Source organism: Polistes canadensis, unplaced genomic scaffold (assembly GCF_001313835.1).
Source record: "Polistes canadensis isolate GaletaPanama2010 unplaced genomic scaffold, ASM131383v1 scaffold_67, whole genome shotgun sequence".
Classification (NCBI taxonomy): domain Eukaryota; kingdom Metazoa; phylum Arthropoda; class Insecta; order Hymenoptera; family Vespidae; genus Polistes; species Polistes canadensis.
Window position 1 is genome coordinate 12053 of NW_014569614.1, and position 7332 is coordinate 19384.

The 7332-nt window shown below is 25.8% G+C and overlaps 1 protein-coding gene across 1 annotated transcript in view; it reads left to right on the forward strand.

Moving 5' to 3' along the window:
• The first annotated feature begins 5228 nt into the window (after positions 1 to 5228).
• The window catches only part of LOC106786207 (phosrestin-2-like), a 20077-nt gene continuing 17973 nt past the window's right edge, over positions 5229 to 7332 (forward strand). The window contains exon 1 of the mRNA XM_014747347.1: positions 5229 to 5279. The gene's annotated coding sequence lies outside the window, so the exon portion shown is untranslated. The remainder of the gene's footprint in view (positions 5280 to 7332) is intronic.

Here is a 7332-nt window from a genome sequence, read left to right on the forward strand (position 1 = left end):
AAATTAAATATTATATATATTTTTTAATAATCTTATAATAACTTAGAAGAGAATATCTAAGAAAAAGTTCGCAAATCTTTATTTTCAAGATTAAATATAAAAATCTGAAATATCGTTAAGAACAAGAAGGGTGGTGTGGAAAGGAGTGGGTGGAGGGGAAAATGCGAGATAAAATAAATTTTTTTGTTATTAGATTAAATATAATTTTTCTTGTTTTTTTTTTTTTTGAGAGAGAGAAAGAGAGTGACTCGAGAATTCGTTGAAAAAGTATTTACACGCACACGCACACGCACACGAACAAAATATATAATACACGTATAATATATGTTCTGTATATTTAATATTAAATGAATTGAAATTTTTTTCTCCTATATTTCTTCCATTACTTACGTCTTTTATACGAACATGCAAGATGTTTAATTAGCATGACTTAATTAGAATACGTAATTATTCGTTACATACTATTGAAATAATGTATTATTATACAGAATGAAACAAATAATTTCTATCGGATGGAAGAATTAAATTAGAAAAATATCACACAATGATATATAAAATAATAATTAAATATTTATATTCTGCGATATACCGATTAAATCAATACACGCGTTCGTCATTTTATTTTATTTTATTTATTTATTTTTTTTTTTTTTTTAATTAAAAATCCTCGGCCTTTTTTTTCGATTCAATAAACGCGAAAGGGAAAGAAATAAAAATAAATAAAGTAAATAAAATAATACGTAGAAATGGTATTGGCTTTATGTGTCAACGTTTGATATTATTATTTTTTTTATTTTTTTTTCAAATGCATATACGCGAAAAATGATTAATATTTTATATTTTTAATTTCGTTTCATAACATTTCTTCGAAAAAAAATTATATATATATATATATAAATTATGATTATTGTTTTTGTGAAATGTAATATGATTTTTAATATTTTTTTTATCATGAAAATCAAAGCACAATACACGTGTGGTCGCGTGTGTGAGTAATAATGTCCATACATGCGGATGAATTAATTAGGTTGATTAAGTCAAAACAGAGTAAGTGTGAGAATTCTCAAATCTTATGCATAAAGATAGGATAGAAATGAGGAAGGGTCCTGTGAAAGGTCATAGTTTGCTAAGAGCTAAAAGGATAAGGATGAGGAGAAGAAAAAGGGGTGGTGGGGGAGTGAGGGAAGTGTTCATCGTCAAATTCGAATAAATCGATGAGTTCGTCTCTCTCTTATTGATAGGACTGATGGATGACCTTCAACCATCATTTTCCTTGAACTACAAATATATCCAAATTATACGAATTTGAATTTATCTTAATTCCATTTGATCATAATCCAAAATTATTCAACCCACCATTATTATTATCTATATCATAATATATATATATATATATATATATATATATATGAGTAATTTTTTGCGATATTTTCTATAGTATTTTTAGATATATAATATTTGAAGAGAGTAGAGTATTTGACGAAATAGAATTTTTCAACAATTTCATGTAAAAACGGTATTTTTCTACTTTTATTTATCTCTCGCTCTCTTTTTAAAATAAAAATAAAATAAAATAGAATAGTATATTAGATCGCGTAGTATTGCAATCCTGCATTCATAAATATTAAAATTTTAAAGCAGTACAAACAATCCATATAAATAATACCTTAATTAAATTCGACTAATTAATTTACACCTGAAGACTCCTGAAGGGCTAGTTTAATGAAGATTGAAATTTTAAGAAATTCGCATATGAAATATTCAATAGAAATACGAGCATTTTTATAATGCATTTACCTTTGATATGAAACCTTAAATAAAACAATAACAACAAAAACTGGTATATATGTGCAAAAAGCAAAAAAGAAAGAGAGAGAAAGAAAGAGTGAGGGAAAGGTCATGAAAGGTCATATGCTATAGAATACCCTTTCAACATGTACAATATGCTTTTATTCGACACTTGTCACAATACACGATCAGCGAAAAGACCACCTTTTCTTTTTTTTGTTCCTTCCCCTTAAAAATTATAAAAGGTTAATAAATAAAAAAAAAAAAAAAAACAACTATATTATCTCTACTAAACGACAGTTCACTTGTTATCAATTCTATCAAAATTAATAATAATTTTGTCTATGAAATACGTAGGATTGCAATTTGAAAAATTTCATTAGCTATATATCTCAGAAGAAAGATCTTTTCTTATTTGAAAGTTCAGAAAAGGTCATTGGAAATGTTGAAACTTGGAAAAAGATAGTTAAAGTGATTTGAAAAGGTCATTGAAAAATATGAACGATTAAATCGTTCATTTAATTTTCATTTTTTCTTCTTTTTTTTTTTGCTTTCCTTTTTTTTATTAATTTCGCACGAAATTATTTTTTTTTTTTTAAAATAACAAGAAAAAGATTACCCAAACACAGTTTGATTATTTTTTGTTATATATTATCGGATGAATTTAAAGTTATCGTATTAATAGACCACACACTAAATTCCTTTTTTTTTTATTTTTTTTTAGTTGACAGCTTTATCTTAAATAAAAAGAAGAAAAAGGGGGGGGGGAAAAGATGGAATATTTTGTCGTTGAGTAAACGTTCAGTAAAAATGACAAAAAAATGGGGGAGGAAAATAAGAAAAAAAAGAAAAGAAAAAAAAAACAGAAAAAAAAAAAAAAGGGAAGAAAGTAAGATGAACGATGAGACACTTTAATCGAAGTTAAAATCAACGGAAAATGGTGAAAGAACCTTAAATATATATTCGAGGCTAATTCTAGGGAATGAGAATCGATCATTTTGACATAACTTGAGTGAGCTTGAAATATCACGAATAATACTATTACTACTATTACAACTATTGCAAACAGAAAAGGAAGAATATTTGCATATGCATTCGCGTAAATATATGAATAGGAACACGTATATATACTATTACTATCACTATTTACTATAAAACGATGAGCAAGAACATTTATACATATATTCGTACATATTGAATACACCTACAACTACTATTACTATTACTATACTACTACTACTACTATTACTATTACAATGATAAGGAAGAATAATTCGTACGTTAGCTGTCATTCGCAAGATAAACAGAAGGAAATCAGCTTTCTATATAGAACCATCTTTCTTCTTCTATCCTTTTATCTATCTATCTATCTATCTATCTATCTATCTATCTCTTTCTCTCTCGTTGAAATGTCTTATCTAAAGAGATAAGGGTTGTCGTTTAAAACTCTCTTCGGTTGTTCGATTCTGATGTTAAATCATCTGTACGTCTTTTTGTTATATATATATATAAAATATAATATATTCTTATCAATTTCTATATACTACAGAGATTATTCTCTTATTCCTTCGTTCAAATAAAATCCAGTAAATTTTCAAGACATTTCATTAGTCACGTTGTTATAGAGATGACATCGAATGTATAGCAAAGTCAGAGGAGGAGGAGGAGGAGGAGGAGGAGGAGGATGAGGAGGAGGAGGAAAATGAAATTTTCATCAAATGTCCCAGTTGGGTAGGATAACGACACCCCTAAAGCCTTATATACATAATAAGTTGAACAAATGGGAAGATATTATAATAACTATATAACAAACACACACTTCTATATAACACATGCCTATATATATATATATAATATATACTTAGATTTGAATATATACATATATGTATTTTTATATAAATACATTCATAAAATTTTATATGCACACACAGACAGACAAACCACATGTATATATTTATATATATATATATATATACTTCGATATTGCTCCTCATTTCTTTTTTGCTTTAAATATTTATGCATTTTTTATTTTTTACGATCGTAGTAATAATATTCGTAATACAAGAGATGTAAGTATATATTACAATGTGTGTAGGTGGTGTATTAAAAGGGTGATTCTTCGTTCATGTTTTTTTATATTCATTTTTTTTTTTTCCGTCTTCTCCTTTCTATCCCTTATATTTTCTCTCTCTCTCTCTCTTTCTCTCTCTTTCTCTCTTATTAGTTTATAACACAACTCGCATATTTTTTACCTTAAGAAGTTACGACAGTGACTTCGATTTTTATATACAACAGAACAACCTACGTTGGTTCACTCGTGAAAGAGTTTTCCAAGCAAATTTTTTTTCCTCGATCTAATAATGTCTTTCTTTTCATTTCATTTCATTTCATTTCATTTCATTTCTTTTCTATTCCTTTTTTTTTTTCTTTCTTTCTATTTTTCTTTTTACCAACGATATAAAAAAAAAAAATTCAGAAAGGGGATTCCTTTTCAAAGTTAATTTTACTTCCTTTCAATATATAAAATCAATATAAAATGAAAATTTATAAAATTTTAGATTTTTATTTTAAAAGTCGAATAGAAATATTCTTTTAGAAATTTCTTTTTCTTTTGTTTTTTTTTTTTTTTTTTTTTTTTTTTCATTTTTTTCAGTCATGTTTATTATTGTACAAAAATATATGTTCTGTGGTAGGTTCAAAACTTTTCAACCCTCCTCGTGTTAGGTTCAAAACTTTTCAACCATCAAATCATTTATATCAAATAAACAAAAATATTTGCATATTTATCGAGATGAATTATTATTTACACTAAGTTAACGTGTGATTCGCTTAATAATTGTTTTTCTCGAAAAGAAAGAAAAGCAAAAAACAAATTAAAAAAAATAAAACGAATTGCAATTAGCATAATTAATGTTATTAGTTGGAAATTAATTAAACGTTATATTGATTTAATTATCCAAATTTTATCGAAGACGTTGACAAAACAAAAAAAAAAAAGAAAATAGATTTAAACGAAGTATACTTGGAAATTTTTCATCCATTATTTGTCTTTCCTCTTACAATGAAGAATAAAAAAATCGATCATACTTATAGTTACGATAGACGGATAATTAAGAATATTAACGATTCGTTCCAAGACACACAAGTTTGTTTTATGTTTAAATTAAATGATATTAACGTGCTATTACTATTAACGTGATTTTCCATAAGCATTCGAACGAGACACCACGTTAATTGGATGAAACGTTAAAAGATTATGCTCGTTGAAGGATTTATCGAAATGTCTTTTAATTAAAATACGATTATAGCAAATAACGGGATAAAAGATATGTGATGAATATTTTTTATTTAAAAAAGAAACTGAAAAAAAAAAAAAAAAACAAAAACAAAAAGAGAATTACTATAACTTATTTATTTTTTGTTTTTTATTTTGCTTACAGATTCGAATCAAGTTCGGATTTTTCCGCTTCGACTCTCACAATCAGTCAAAGGTTAGATCATAATATTTTTCAATTAATTTATTCCTTCTGTTTTTTTTTTTTTTTATGAGAAATGATATGAATGAGAAATCATAGGAAATTATGAGGAAGGATATAATAACACAGACGTGAAAATTTGTGAATGTGTGCATGTATTTAAATTAATAACAGAGAAAGAAAGAAAAAGAAAGAAAGAGAAAGAGAGAGAGAGAGAGAGAGAGAGAGAGAGAGAGAGAGAGAGAGAAAATGATTCATCGAAATAATATTCTCGCATATGGCATAGCTTTGTATTATTATCAACGATAAGTTTCGTTAAATCTAATCTAATTTTTTTTTAAATATATAAAACATATGCCCACACGCGAGATTATAAATAAAGAAAATATTTTTCACATAAATATACATACGGTGGTCAAAAAAAAAAATAAAAAACCACCGTTGTAGAAAGAATAAAATAATAGCCATTTGAAATACACCATGTAATTTGTAAAATTAATTTGAATAAATTCATTTCCAAAGAAATATATATTTATCATTCGTATAAAAAAAGAATAAATGTAAATTTGTTAAATTACGTACACAAATAATTAATTCTATTTTTGAAATATGATCTAGTGAATTTTGAGTTATATTTTACGCGGGGTGGGTTGAAAAGTTTTGAACTCAAACATGAAAACAATTAAATAATTAATAAATAAGTAAACAAATAAATAAATAAATAAATAAATATATATGTGTGTGTATATATTAGATTATATTTGAGACAATTGAAAATCGAATAAAACTCGATTATATTAACGATAATTTATTGTTTCTAATCGATAGACACACACACACACACACACACAAATCCAATATATATTGTAAGAAATAAATTATAGTTTATTTTAAATATTTCAAACGGAGAGATAAGTGTGTTTAAAACATATCGAGAAAAGAAGAATTGACCCTAACCGAAATAATGGTTTACCAAAGAGGTTTAATTAAACTCTCTAACTAAACTACCTAACTTTAGGACGGATCAACGAATTACTCTGACACTATACTGCTTTTAAATGGAAACCAACGATACCAAAACACTTCGATCAAGTTTATTCACTATTCTTTATTTTTTCTTCCCCCACCCTCCCCCTCCTCTCCCGGAATTCGTTAAATTCTTTATTGATTTTTATACGACCGAGTGAAATAAAAGAAAACGAATGAATTGAAATTTATGAAACATCTTTTTAAGATTCAAAATGTGTGCCGCATGAAATTACAGATTTTTAAAATTACCATAACTTTGAATAAAAAACAAACTCGTATATTAATTATATTATACAAACTCGGTTATTGATTATAAAACACATTTTTTTATTTGTCATATTTTTATAGGAGTTTCATTGGTATAAAAAAGAACCAAGAAAAAAACAAGAAAAAATAATCTCAACGTTTATTAAGTTAATAAAATCGAGTAATTTTATATTAAACATAATTACGCTGTATTTAAAAATACACACGCACAATGTATATTTAAATTATATATAATAATTACGTAATAAATTAAAAACAGAAATGCACACACACACACACATACGTATATAGATATTATACGTGAATATATACGTTCAATTTCTGTCATCGTTATCAGCCAAGCCAACTGTGCTCTTTTCTTTTGATTATTTCATTACTATTTGTTTTTTATATATATTTTTTTCATAGAAAATATCGATAATTAGATTTTAATCTCATGGAGTTCGGACAAAGCGTAGGTGTAAAATAAAATTATATTATCTACTTATATCTTCTTTCTCTCTCTCTTTTTCCATTTTTACCACCGATATGATAAAACGTAATCAGAAGTCGTATTACGTTTCCAATCGTTAAATGTTTCATTCACTTTCTTTCTTTCTCTTTCTCTTTCTCTCTTTTGCGAGGTTATATCTTTAAAAAAAAAAAAAAAACTATCGATTCCAATTTTGTGTTGGAAAAATGAATCATCAAAAATTATGCGAAAGGACAATACGCGTTTATCGTATAACTGTTAAAAAAGAATAAAAATTATATTGCTCATTATATGGGGATA